General features: G+C 48.4%; 1 long non-coding RNA gene across 2 annotated transcripts in view; it reads left to right on the forward strand.

The window, feature by feature from the left end:
- The first annotated feature begins 2676 nt into the window (after positions 1-2676).
- The window catches only part of LOC139278286 (uncharacterized), a 111920-nt gene continuing 102177 nt past the window's right edge, over positions 2677-12419 (forward strand). For both annotated transcript variants that reach the window (XR_011596235.1, XR_011596236.1), the window contains exon 1: positions 2677-2747. This is a non-coding gene — a long non-coding RNA (uncharacterized lncRNA). The remainder of the gene's footprint in view (positions 2748-12419) is intronic.

The following is a 12419-nucleotide window of genomic DNA, read 5'->3' on the forward strand; positions in this document are numbered from 1 at the left end:
CTCTACCTCTCTTTCCTCCTTTAAGATGCTCCTTAAAACCTACCTCTTTAACCAAGCTTTTGGTCATCTGCCGTAATTTCTTCTTATGTGGCTCGGTTGTCAAATTTATCTGTTTTATCTTATATCACTGCTGTGAAGCGCCTTGGGACGTTTTACATTAAAGGCTTGATATAAATAAAAGTTGCTATTGTTAAGTTCATGTCTGTGATTCAGCATGCTGAGAGCTTGGTCTCAGCTAGCTTTGTCTAAGGGTAAGTTTTAAATGACTAAGTATAACGTTAAATGACGCACCTTCCATTAGAGAATGCAGGAAAATAAGAGGGCGAGTCAAGCTGGAAACACAAGTCACCAGTTACACAACAGCATTCACAGCTAGGAAGTGAGGGAAGGACATTCAGATGGAGAAGAGAAAAGTAACTAAAAATGGGGGAGACTACTGCAAGACAGGCATATTTCATGAACAATATATTGTGAAGTGGGAAACCTTCGAATAAAGCATACCAAATGAATTTTTGCACCATCAACACAAAAACACAAAGCAGTTGAAAGGAATAATGAGTAAAAGATTTTGCATAGGCTTGTATCAAGGATGCACATGACAACTGCTTGCAATAAAACTGTAAAACTGTTCATGTACTGTACCTTTTTACCCAATTGTTTCCATTACATCCGGTTTCTACATGTCAAAAGATATAAACAGCATTTGTATCTTATCATTAAATAATGTTTTGCTTTCCTCTCAATGAATCTCCCATCTCTTCCTCCTTAATGAGTTGACTCCTTACTGGGTATAGTTCCATGGGCAGTGGTTACCCTCTGGCACTGTGCTCAATTGGCCATTATTTATGCATCAATCCTGTTAGCAGGCTATCAGATTGCGCAGTGCATCATACCCAAGCCCAATATTGCCCTCACCTGATAGCTCCATGCATACAGTTCCAGCAGGGGTCACTGGCTAGCCATCAGGAACTGGAACCCTTGCTAATTAACTCAGACTGAGGCCAATTGTAATGACCCCACTACTGTGCCTTCTGAGATCAGCTAACTCAGCACAGATCTGGTCTGTACGGACCCCATTTTGGCTGACATTGTAAATGGTTCCCTCACCTCTGGTACTGGTCACCTCCATTTCTAAAGAGCCATCATCAGTCCCCTCCTCCAGAAACCAACCTCGAATCCTCTATCCTTGTGATCTACCATCCCATCTCCAACCTTCCTTTCCCCTCCAAACTCCTTCAAGGCATTGTTACCTCCCAAATCCATGACCATCTTTCCCACAACTCCCTATATGAACCTTTCCATTCAGGTGGCCAAATGGCTCCAACCAAAGTCACAAATGAAGGGCTGTATGACTGTGACCATGGTGCATTACCCCTCCTCATTCCCTCTGCAGCCTTTTACATGATTAAACACACCATCCTTCTCAAACATCTTCCTCTACCCTTACTAGGTTCCAATCTTACCTATTCGATTAAGCCAGAGCATTTCCAGCAATGGCTTCTCTTCCTGCCCCGTACCATTGTCTCTGGAGTCCCCGAAGGATCTATCCTTGACCTCCTCTTCTTCATTTTGATCATGCTCTTTGGAGACATCATCTGCAGACATAGGGGACAGCTTTCACATTCACGCTGGTGATCTACCTCTCCACCACCTCTCTCAACCTCCAATGCATCGGTGTTGTCTGACTTGTCCAATCTTGGATTAACCATAATTTCCATCAGCAAATTTCTAAATTAGAGGTGGGGGGGTGGGGGGCGGGGTGGAGGCAGGGAATAGTCAATAATGAGGAGGACTGTAACAAATTAAAATACATTAATAAAATTGCAGAATAGGCAGATAATTGGCAAATGAATTTCAACACAGATCTATGTGAGGTATTACATTTTGGTAAGAAAAATAAGAATCTAGATGGGGTAGAGGAGCAAAGGGATCTTCGAATACAAATACACAAATCACTAAAAGTAGCAATGCAGGTCAATAAGGCCATAAAAAAAGCAAATCAAGCTCTAGGGTTTATTTCTAGAGGGATAGAATTTAAAAAGTAGAGGAGTTATGCTAAATTTGTATCAAACCTTAGACCACACTTGGAGTACTGTGTATAATTCTGGTCACCATATAAAAAGGATATAGAGGCACTAGAGAGGGTGCAAAAAAGATTCAAAAGGATTGACACCAGAAATGTGAGGTTATACCTATCAGGAAAGGATGAACAGACTGGGTCACTTTTCCCTTGAAAAGAGAGGACTGAGGAATCATTTAATAGAGGTCTTTAAAATTATGAAAGGTTTGGATAGAGTAGACACAGAGGCCTAGAAATTGGCCTATTTAGCACCTGTTATCAGAAGGTGATAACGGGGCACTAACCACTTACCAACCGGGCGGAGCGAGATGATCGACTCCCGCTAACTTTGGCGGAAGGTTTGCAGCAGCGGTAGGACATTGTGCCCTGATCTCCTTCGCCCGGAAATCGTGATGTCATTGCCGTGTGCATCGCCCCGGTAGCACCCCAGAGCCAGGTTCCGCCCCCTGCAACATCACCAGGCGAAAACACTGGTAGCTTCAAGAACCGTTCATTGGGAGGCTGGGTGCTTCAGGGGCAATACTTAGAGGCAAGGTGGCCAAGGTAATGAAAAAAAATTAAAAACGGCTGTTTCTCTTTTTTTCAGAGTCGCCTTATCGATCAGCCAGCACTCTGCTACAGGGCATCGGGCTGATCTGGCCGGATTGCAGCTGCCGTCGGGGACCAGGTAAGCACTTCCCTTGCAGAGCCTGCAGCGATGGCCCTTCCCTTTAAGGGAGGGAAGGAGCCTCCAAACGCAGCAACGCTACACAGCTCATTGTGCAGCGCTGCACACCTACCACTCCGCCTGCATCCTGTTGCACTCCAGGAAGGAAGTGGAGCTTGATTTAGCGCTCCATTTCCTTCCTGGAGCGCAAACCCCGAATCTTTTCAAAGTTGAAAATGATTAGCACCTGGCCAAATGGGGCGCACCCTAATTTCTCCCAAAGAGTGTTTTCACTTGTGGGGAAGAGTAAAACTAGACACCATCAATATAAGATAGTCACCAAGAAATCAAATAGGGAATTCAGAAGAAACATCTTTACCCAGAGAGTGGTGAGAATGTGGAACTCGTTACCACAGGGAGTGGTTGAGGTGAATAGTATAGATTCATTTAAGGGGAGGCTAGATAAGTATATGAGGGAGAAGGGAATAGAGGATTATGCTGATAGAGTTAAATGAGGAAAGACAGGAGAAGACTCACGTGAAGCATAAACACCGTCATGGCCTGATTCTGTGATGTATATTCTGTATAATTCTATGTCATTCTAAACATTGTCAAGTCCAAAGCCATCATCTTTGGCCCCTGCCACAAATTCTATATTCCAATTGCCACCAATTCTACTTCCCTCCCTGGCCACTGTCTTATGTTGAACCAAACTGTTCGCAACTTCAGCACCCTATTTGACCATGAGCTCAGCTTCAGACCCCATATACTCTCCATCACAAAGACAACCTACTTCCACTTCCATAACAGCTACTGAAGCCCTCATCCATGCCTTTGTCATGTCCAGAATCAACTATTCCAATACGCTCCTGGTTGTCTTCCCATTCTCCACCCTCTGCAAACTTCAACTCATCCACTCTGCTGTCTCCCACTCCAACTCCCACTCACCCAGCAGACCTGTTCACACTGAACTACATTGGTTACAGGTCTCGCAATGTCTCCAATTTAATATTCTCATCATTGTATTTAAATCCCATCGTGGCTTCACCCTTCTTATTTGTAATGCTCTCCAACTCTACCGCCCTGTCCCATTGACTGTGGCTTCTCATACATTCCCCCTCCTCTTCCCCACCATTGGCAGCCATGCCTGCAGCCACCAAGCCCATACATTTTGGAATTCCCTGCTCTGTCTCTCCACCTCCCTATCCTACTTTAAGATACTCCTTAAAACCAACCTCTTCTAATCACTCCTTCCATGGTTTGGTGTCCATTTTCTTGATTACGCCTTTGTGAAGCGCCTGGGGATGTTTTTCTACATTAAAGGCACTATATAAATGCAAGTTATTGTTGTCGTATGGTTCAGGGAAATATCTTGACCTCTGCCATGTTAACAGTTTAAAAAACAATACTTTGCAGGTCTGAAGCAATGAGCAAATATGTGAAGAATTGTTTACTAACCCCCACTCCGCCAGCTTTGCATACCTATTGTGTTACCATTCAGTCAAGTATTTGTCTTCTTATACTTCAATGGTCACACTCTAACAGCAAAGGAAAACAGAACAACATATTGAAAACATCAGTTAGACTGCTACCTATTATTGTTCTATGTAATTATTAAAATGCTTCATTTGACCAAGAAAGTGTATTTGTAATTCACCTTTATTATAACATTCTTTAGTGAGTTAGCCAATTACCTCCTTAAAATGTGGGAGCAGTACAGCAGGAGTCACCTTCAATTCTGGAAAGGTGTATCTTCAGGATGCAGTTCCTTTTATCACTTTTTTTCGGCACTAGAATATATTCAGCTGCAATTTGATTACATTAACCAAGAGCTGCAGCTAAGCTCAATGCAAGCCCAAGGGACAGCACCTTAACTTTCTATTGGGTACTTTGCACCACTTAATATTGACTTTATATTAGCCTTAATATAGCCTTAATATTGACTTTAATAATTTCACATCTTAACTGTAAATTCTACTTTTTGGCAGGAAATGCTGGCTTTGTGGGATGGCTGCACTGGCTTTTTCCGAGTGGTGGAAGGGAAGGGGAGGGAAGATTAGCACTTGTGGTGAGGACCCTCTGTCGGAACACTGTGCTGGTGGGTGATCTGCATCCTTGGGGCTAGAAATTCGACAGGTTTGCGACCGTTTTTCCGCCAGGACGAAGCGATATTTTTTTGCCGCTAACCGAGTCACAGAACATTTTGAGCCCAGGCAGAAATTTCGGCAGTGGTTTTGTGTCAGCGCTAAAAGTTATCGTCCACCCGATTTTTTTAAAGCGTTTTTATGATGTCAATCAGTGTGCAATGCTGCACTATCGGCGCGGGCAGTAAATTCGGCGATATCGCCCATTTTATCGCCCGCCTGGAAAAAGCAGTCGGACCCAGATTGGACCCAGGGCGCACCCGGCGCTAATGGCACCATCTTGAAAACGGAGCACAAGTTCAGTGCATCAAAGGATTTGGAGAAGGAAGGCTGCGTTTTAAACAGTGAAGTTTTATGTGAGTTTATAGTTCGTCTTAAAGGATATTTAAGGACATTTTAAAAAATGGGGGCAATACTATGTCAGCCATTATTCCTGGCTGCTTTTTCTATGCAGCGTCGAGCTGTAAGAAGGCTTATTGATAAGCATTTTGAGTGTAATCGAAGAGCTCGCAGATGTATGGGGAGGAGACCTTACTCCTCACGAGTTTATAAGGAACAGCACTCATACCTGCAGCTATCTGAGGCACAGTGCATGAGAAGTCTGTGCTTCTGAAAAGAGATGGTCACAGAAATATGCCAGCTCACAAAGGCAGACCTACAGCCTACCAGCAACAACATGACTGCACTGCCCGTCGAGGTGAAGGTGACTACAGCACTTGCCTTCTATGCCTCTGGCTCCTTTCAGGCATCAACAGGGGACATCTGCTCTATCTACACATCGCTGCATTCGGCAGGTGACTACTGTACTGTACGCACGCAGGATGGACTTTATAAAGTTCCCAATGACCAAGGAGGCACAGAATGAGAGGGCTATAGGTTTTGGACGAATTGCTGGCTTTCCCAAGGTTCAGGGTGCCATTGACTGTACGCACATCGCCCTGCGAGCACCTTTACTTAATCCAAACCGAAAGGGATTCCATCACTGAACGTACAGATCACCTGTAACCATACTCAGCGCATTATGGCAGTAAATGCCCAATTTCCAGGGAGCATCCATAATGCTTTCTCTTGCGTGAGAGCAATGTCTCATGCCTGTTCGAGCTTCAGCCGCAAGGCCAGAACTGGATGCTGGGGGACAAAGGTTAAGTACTCGCTAGCTGGCTCATGACCCCACTCCGGAACCCTCAGACAGAAGCCGAGCATCGCTATAATGAGAGCCATATAGCCACACACAACATCGTCAAACAAATAATTGGAGTTTTCGAGCAACGCTTCCGATGCCTGGACCACGCTGGAGGCTGCCTGCAGTACTTCCCTCAGCAGGTCTCTGAGTTCATTGTGGTGTGCTGCAAGCTACACAACGTAGCCATTTTGAGGGAACAGGATTTGCCACTGGGGACTGCAGGACCACCTCAGGAGAGAGGGGAGGAGGATGATGAGGATGAGGAGTCTGGCGATGAACCCATGCCACCACCCCCACCACCACCACATGGGAGGCCTCGTGGAGCTTTTGCCACTTCAAAAGCTCATAATTCAATGCTTTGCTTGAAGAGTGAACGGCATGTTTGACCATTGCCTGGCCACTCTATCCCACCATGTTGACTATTCCCCCACTTATTCTGCAAATGAGACACTACACAGGAATGGTTAAGGTGAACAAAATAATTTATTAAACATACAGTAACTTGAATAAGATTTATTAAACATTGTAACTTGAATAAGATTTAACTTGAATAAAATTTAAACATCTCAAAAGTGGAACAAAATTTATTAAACATTATTGTGAATTGGGAAACTTTAAAAACTTTAATAAAATATCAACAACAAAACACCAACAAAACAACAACGAAACAACAACCCCTGCACCGAACATCTTTTATCTGCGGCTCCTCCTCCCCCCGCGCTTATCCTAACCCCCTTCCCTCACGTCATGACCCTACCCAAGTTGGCACCAAGAGTTCGTGCAGCACAGCGGCCAGAGTGTTGCTGTATTGGGGGGAGAGACAATGGAGACGCCATGTGTGGGTCCACTGGAGAAGCTCGGGGTATGGAAGGCCCGGCTTCTGTGTGGCAAGGCTCTTGCTCGGCCTCACCACTCACAGGTGATGTGCGTCTGGGTGTGACACTGGGGTCTGTAATATCAAAGATCGAGACCATCAATTGCACATGAGCATTGACACCATCAGTGGATTCGCGGCTCACGCCGCCAATCTGCGACATGCCCTCCCTCATGTTCGCGGATAGTGCCGCAATGTTTGCGCGAATATGTCCCTACATCGCCAGGAGCTGTCGGGTGAGCTGGATGCTCTCCCTGGACAGTCCCACCATGTCCAGGTGTGCGTCTGCCTTTCTGATTCAACCCCAGTGATGCGTTGCTGCACGCCACTTAACTTGGGACCTGAGATGGCTCAAAGCCCAAGAATGTTTCTTCCTCAGACGAGTTAGTGGCCGCAGCAAAAAGAGATGTTGGGTGCATCGGACCCCCCATCCCCCCCGGAATCGATTGCTCCATTTGCTCCTCCCGTGAAGGTTCCTCGTCCTCGGCATCCCCTCGTCCCCCTCCTCCACCCCCGCATGACGGACTGAGATGGAGGCTGCCATTCGAGGATGTGGCTCATGCGACTCCTCAACTGGAAATAGAAAACAACAGACGAGTGGTTAGCAGCAGGGGAGGGGGCAGGGTGACATGAGTAAGGTCGCATAGCACAGGCTCATTTGAAGGACTGCCGCTTCCTCATTATATATAGTCCACGATGTTATGTATTGATGTGTGTATCGTCCTGGTACCTTAAATGTAATGTAAGCACAGTGCTACACCACAGAGGGCGCTGTGGTGGAAAACCTGGAAGTTCCTGCAACAGGCGCTATAAAAGGCTGACCACCACACCTGAGAGACACTCTGGAGCTGAACAATAAAGGACGAAGGTCACAGCAGTTAGATTTACACCAGACCATGTGGAGTCAGTGATTTGTGTGCTACATACACCACATTGACGACAAGGAAGCGGACGAACTCCATGCAACCATGGCTACTCTGGGCTCGCTAAAGGATTTTACCGTGGGCAATGATTGGGAGGCCTTCACGGAAAGGCTTGAGTACTACTTCACAGCAAACGACCTGACGGAGGACACGGAAGCAATGAGAGATAAGCGTAAGACGATATTGCTCTCCAGTTTTGGAGATGAGGTTTACTGTCTCGTCAGGAATTTGCTGGCACCTGGGAGCGCCAGGGACAAGTCATACGAGGAGTTGACTGAACTCATTCGTGACCAGTTGAAACCAAAGGAGAGCATCCTCACGGCCAGATACAAATTTTACCATCATTGCAGACCTGAGGGCCAGGATGTCACCAAATATGCTGCAGACCTCAGGAGACTCGCGGCGCCGTGTGATTTTGGGGCACACCTTGACGAGGCTTTGCGGGACGTTTTCGTTATCGGGATTGGCCTTGAGGGCCTCCTTCACAAGCTGCTGGCCACGGAACCCACAGTCACTCTGACAAATGCCATCGCCATCAGCCGGGCATATATGACCTTGACTTGCAGCACCAAGCAAATGATCCACACAGTCTCAAACCTGGCAGGCACTGTCCACAGGGTAGCGCCCACCACGGACAAAACTGCAGAACGTGGCCCTGCCCGGGGCAGAGAGCACGGACCTCGGGATCCTGGAGCTCAGAGTCCGCCGAGGGGGGCCAATCAAGCAGCACCATGCTGGCGCTGTGGAGGAAGCCATGGGGCTCACCGGTGCAGGTTTGCGGAGTACACGTGCAATACCTGCCATGTTAAAGGCCACCTTCAGCGTATGTGTAAAAGAAATCGGACTCACCGTGTGGCTGAGGAGATGGGGGATGATCCACTGTTCAGTGAGGAGCAGGCAGAAGAAGATGAAGTGCTTGGACTGTATATGTGCACCGACGATTCGCCCCCAGTGATAAGTGAAGTAAAAATCAACGGAGTCCCAGTGAGTATGGAAGTGGACACGGGCTCGGGTCCGTCGTTGATGAGTCGGAGAACTTTTGATAAACTGTGGATTAACCCAGCTGCACGACCCAAGCTGGTCCCGGTCACGGCGAAACTGCGTACTTACACCAGGGAACTGATACCTGTTCTTGGCAGAGCGATGGTGCAGGTATCCCACGGGGACGAGACGCACGCTTTACCTTTGTGAGTCGTTGCAGGCGATGGGCCGACACTCCTCAGCTGGAGGTGGATGGGGACGGTCCGTGGGAGCTGGGAAGATTTCATTCCTCCACAGGCTGCTGCTCCCCGGGGTGCTGCCGTGCCCCGGGTCCCCAGAGAGCAGTGCCGACCGAGCTGGAGCTGCAGCCTCAATCCACCCACAGGCAAGTCCCAGGCCCGGGCCTTACACACAGAGACCCTGCAGCCCCAGCCCCCACAGGCAAGCAGCCCTGCACAGAGGGGCCTAGTGGGGGGGGGGGGGAGTGAGCCGGCGGGGCGGGGCGCTGCGGGCGGGGTGCTGAGAGATCCAGGGGCCGGCGGTTCGGAAGGGCCCCGCAGAGGAAGAGGCCCCGCCGAGCAGCTGGTAGCGTCGGGTGGCGGCAGCCGCAGGGGAGGCCACTACGGAGGCCGCGGGGGACGCGGCAAATGCGGCCGCTGGAGAGGCCACGACAGCCGTAGGAGAGGCGGCAAGTCAGGTGGCAGCGGAGGGGAGCGGAGGCTGCGGTGGTGGAGGGCATTCGGAGCGGCGGAGAAGCAGATGGCGGCAGCATCGTGTCGGAGCTGCAGAGCATCAAAGATGGCGGCGCCCAAGGAGAAGCCTCGTGGAATCCTCCTGCATCAAAGATGGCGCCTTAAAGAGGAAATGCACCCGGGAGTCCTAAAAGGGCCTTACAAAGAGATGGTCCCCGCAAAGGACTTCTGTTTGGCAGAGCGAGTCTAAAATGAGCTATGTTAATGTGAGATAGTGAATTTATAATAAGAATTACTTTTTTCATGCTGAATGGCCACTGTATTTGTGTAAAATAATGGATGAAGTACAATTAATGATAACGGTTAACAAGGAAATCAAGAGTCCGCTACCAGTCAATAACCAGTTAATGTACCAGATAATATGTACCATACTAACGCACTGTCTATGCCCACCTGCCTTCCGTTGGACAAGTGTGATGTTATGTAATGATGTGTGTATTGTTGTCCTGCGTCCAGGTGGGGGGGGAGGGGGAAGTGATGTTATGTAATGATGTGTGTATCGTCCCAGTACCTTAAATGTATTGTAAGTACTATGCCACACCACAGAGGGCGCTGCGGTGGGAAACCCTGGTAGTACCTGTAACAAGGGCTATATAAGGCTGTCCACCACACCTGGGAGGCACTTTGGAGCTGAACAATAAAGGACGAAGGTCACAGCAGTTAGACTTACACCAGACCGTGTGGAGTCAGTGATTTGTGTGCTACATACACCACAATTATGATGCCTGGGTGGGTACTGTGGAGGTCATTGATGAAGGTGTTTCTGTCCTTCTTGGGGACCACTACTCGATTTCCCCACAGAAGGCAGTCTGCCTGTATAGACATTTCATCTTTGTGCCGCTGGAACGGCTTTATCTCTTCCTGCATTTCCACTGGGACACTGGACCAGCTCCCGTGAAGCACACAGCTTTTGACTAGAGATAATAAGAGGTCCTGGCTTGTCCAGGTTTTGATTTGCCGGGCAGTGACGGGTGATTGCTCACTCTCAAATGCTTCCATAACCATGGCTAGATCTGCGGGCTGTGCCATTTCCAGCCCCGAGGTGGGCAATGGCAGCTTACTGAGAGCATCGGCGCAGTTTTCTGTGCCTGGTCTGTGGCGGATGGCGTAATTGTATGCAGATGTGAGCGCCCTTCTCTGGATGCGGGCCGATGCGTTGGTATTTATCCCTTTACTCTCGGGAAACAGGGATATAAGTGGCTTATGGTCAGTTTCCAATTCAAATTTTAGCCCAAACGGGTATTGATGCATTTTCTTTACCCCATAGACACATGCTAAAGCTTCTTTTTCAATCATGCTGTAGGCTCTCCCAGCCTTAAACAAAATCCTGGATGCATAAGCAACCGGTTGCAGTTTCCCAAAATCATTAGCTTGTTGCAATACACACCCGACGCCATATGACAACGCATCACATGCTAGTACCAAACGCTTACATGGATCATACAACACAAGCAATTTGTTTGAGCATAACAATTTTCTCGCTTTTACAAAGGCATTTTCTTGGCTTTTGCCCCAAACCCATTCGCCCCCTTTTCATAGTAAGACATGCAGTGGTTCTAACAGTGTGCTGAGACCCGGTAAGAAGTTATCAAAGTAGTTCAAAAGTCTCAGAAACGACCGCAGCTCCGTCACATTCTGTGGCCTCGGTGCTTTCTCAATTGCCTCCGTCTTCGCGTTGGTGGGCCTGATGCCATCCGCCGCAATCCTCCTTCCCAAGAACTCCACTGCAGGCACCAGGAAAACGCACTTAGAGTGTTTTAACCTGAGCCCCACGCGGTTGAGTCGACTAAGAACCTCCTCCAGGTTCTGCAGGTACTCGACTGTGTTCTGACCTGTGACCAAGATGTCGTCCTGGAAGACCACGGTGTGCGGGACCGACTTCAGTAAACTTTCCATATTTCTCTGGAATATCGCCACCGCTGATCGGATTCCAAATGGGCATCTATTATCAATAAAAAGATCTTTGTGCGTGTTGATGCAGGTGAGGGCCTTCGATGATTCCTCCAGTTCCTGCGTCATGTAGGCTGAAGTCAAATCCAGCTTTGCAAAGAGGTCGTCGGCCTTTGGTAGTGGGTATTGGTCCTGCAGGGAGAAACGATTAATAGTTACTTTGTGATCGCCACAGATTCTGACGGTGCCGTCTCCCTTGAGGACTAGGACAATAGGACTGGCCCACTCGCTGAACTCGATCGGTGAAATGATGCCCTCTCTTTGGTTTAGCTTGATCTCTACCCTTTCTCTCATCATGCACGGTACTGCTTTCGCCTTGTGATGGATGGGTCGCGCCCCCGGAATTAGGTGGATCTGCACTTTTGCTCCTTGGAATTTCCCAATGCCTGGTTCAAACAGCAAAGGAAATTTGTTTAAGACCTGGGCACACGAAGTGTCGTCAGCGGCCAATAGCACTCGGATGTCGTCCCAGTTCAGCATATCTTTCCCAGCCAGCTCCTGCCGAGCAGCGTGGGACCATCGCCTGGTACCACCCAGAGTGGTAGCTTGTGCACCGCTCCATCATAGGAGACCTTTACGGTAGCACTGCCGATTACAGGAATCAGTTCTTTAGTGTAAAGTTCTTAGTTTCATGCGAACTGGAGTTAAGACTGGCCTTGAGGCCTTGTTGCACCACAACCTTTCGAAAGTCTTTTTGCCCATGATGGACTGGCTTGCGCCCATGTCCAGCTCCATTGACACCGGGAGTCCATTTAGTTCAACATTCAGCATTATCGGGGGACAATTCGTGGTGACTGTGTGCACCCCACGTACCTCTGCCTCCTCTTTCTGAGGCTCTGGTTCGCCATGATACTCCGTGGATCTGTCTTCCTCTGCAACATGGTGG

Source organism: Pristiophorus japonicus, chromosome 13 (assembly GCF_044704955.1).
Source record: "Pristiophorus japonicus isolate sPriJap1 chromosome 13, sPriJap1.hap1, whole genome shotgun sequence".
Taxonomy (NCBI): domain Eukaryota; kingdom Metazoa; phylum Chordata; class Chondrichthyes; family Pristiophoridae; genus Pristiophorus; species Pristiophorus japonicus.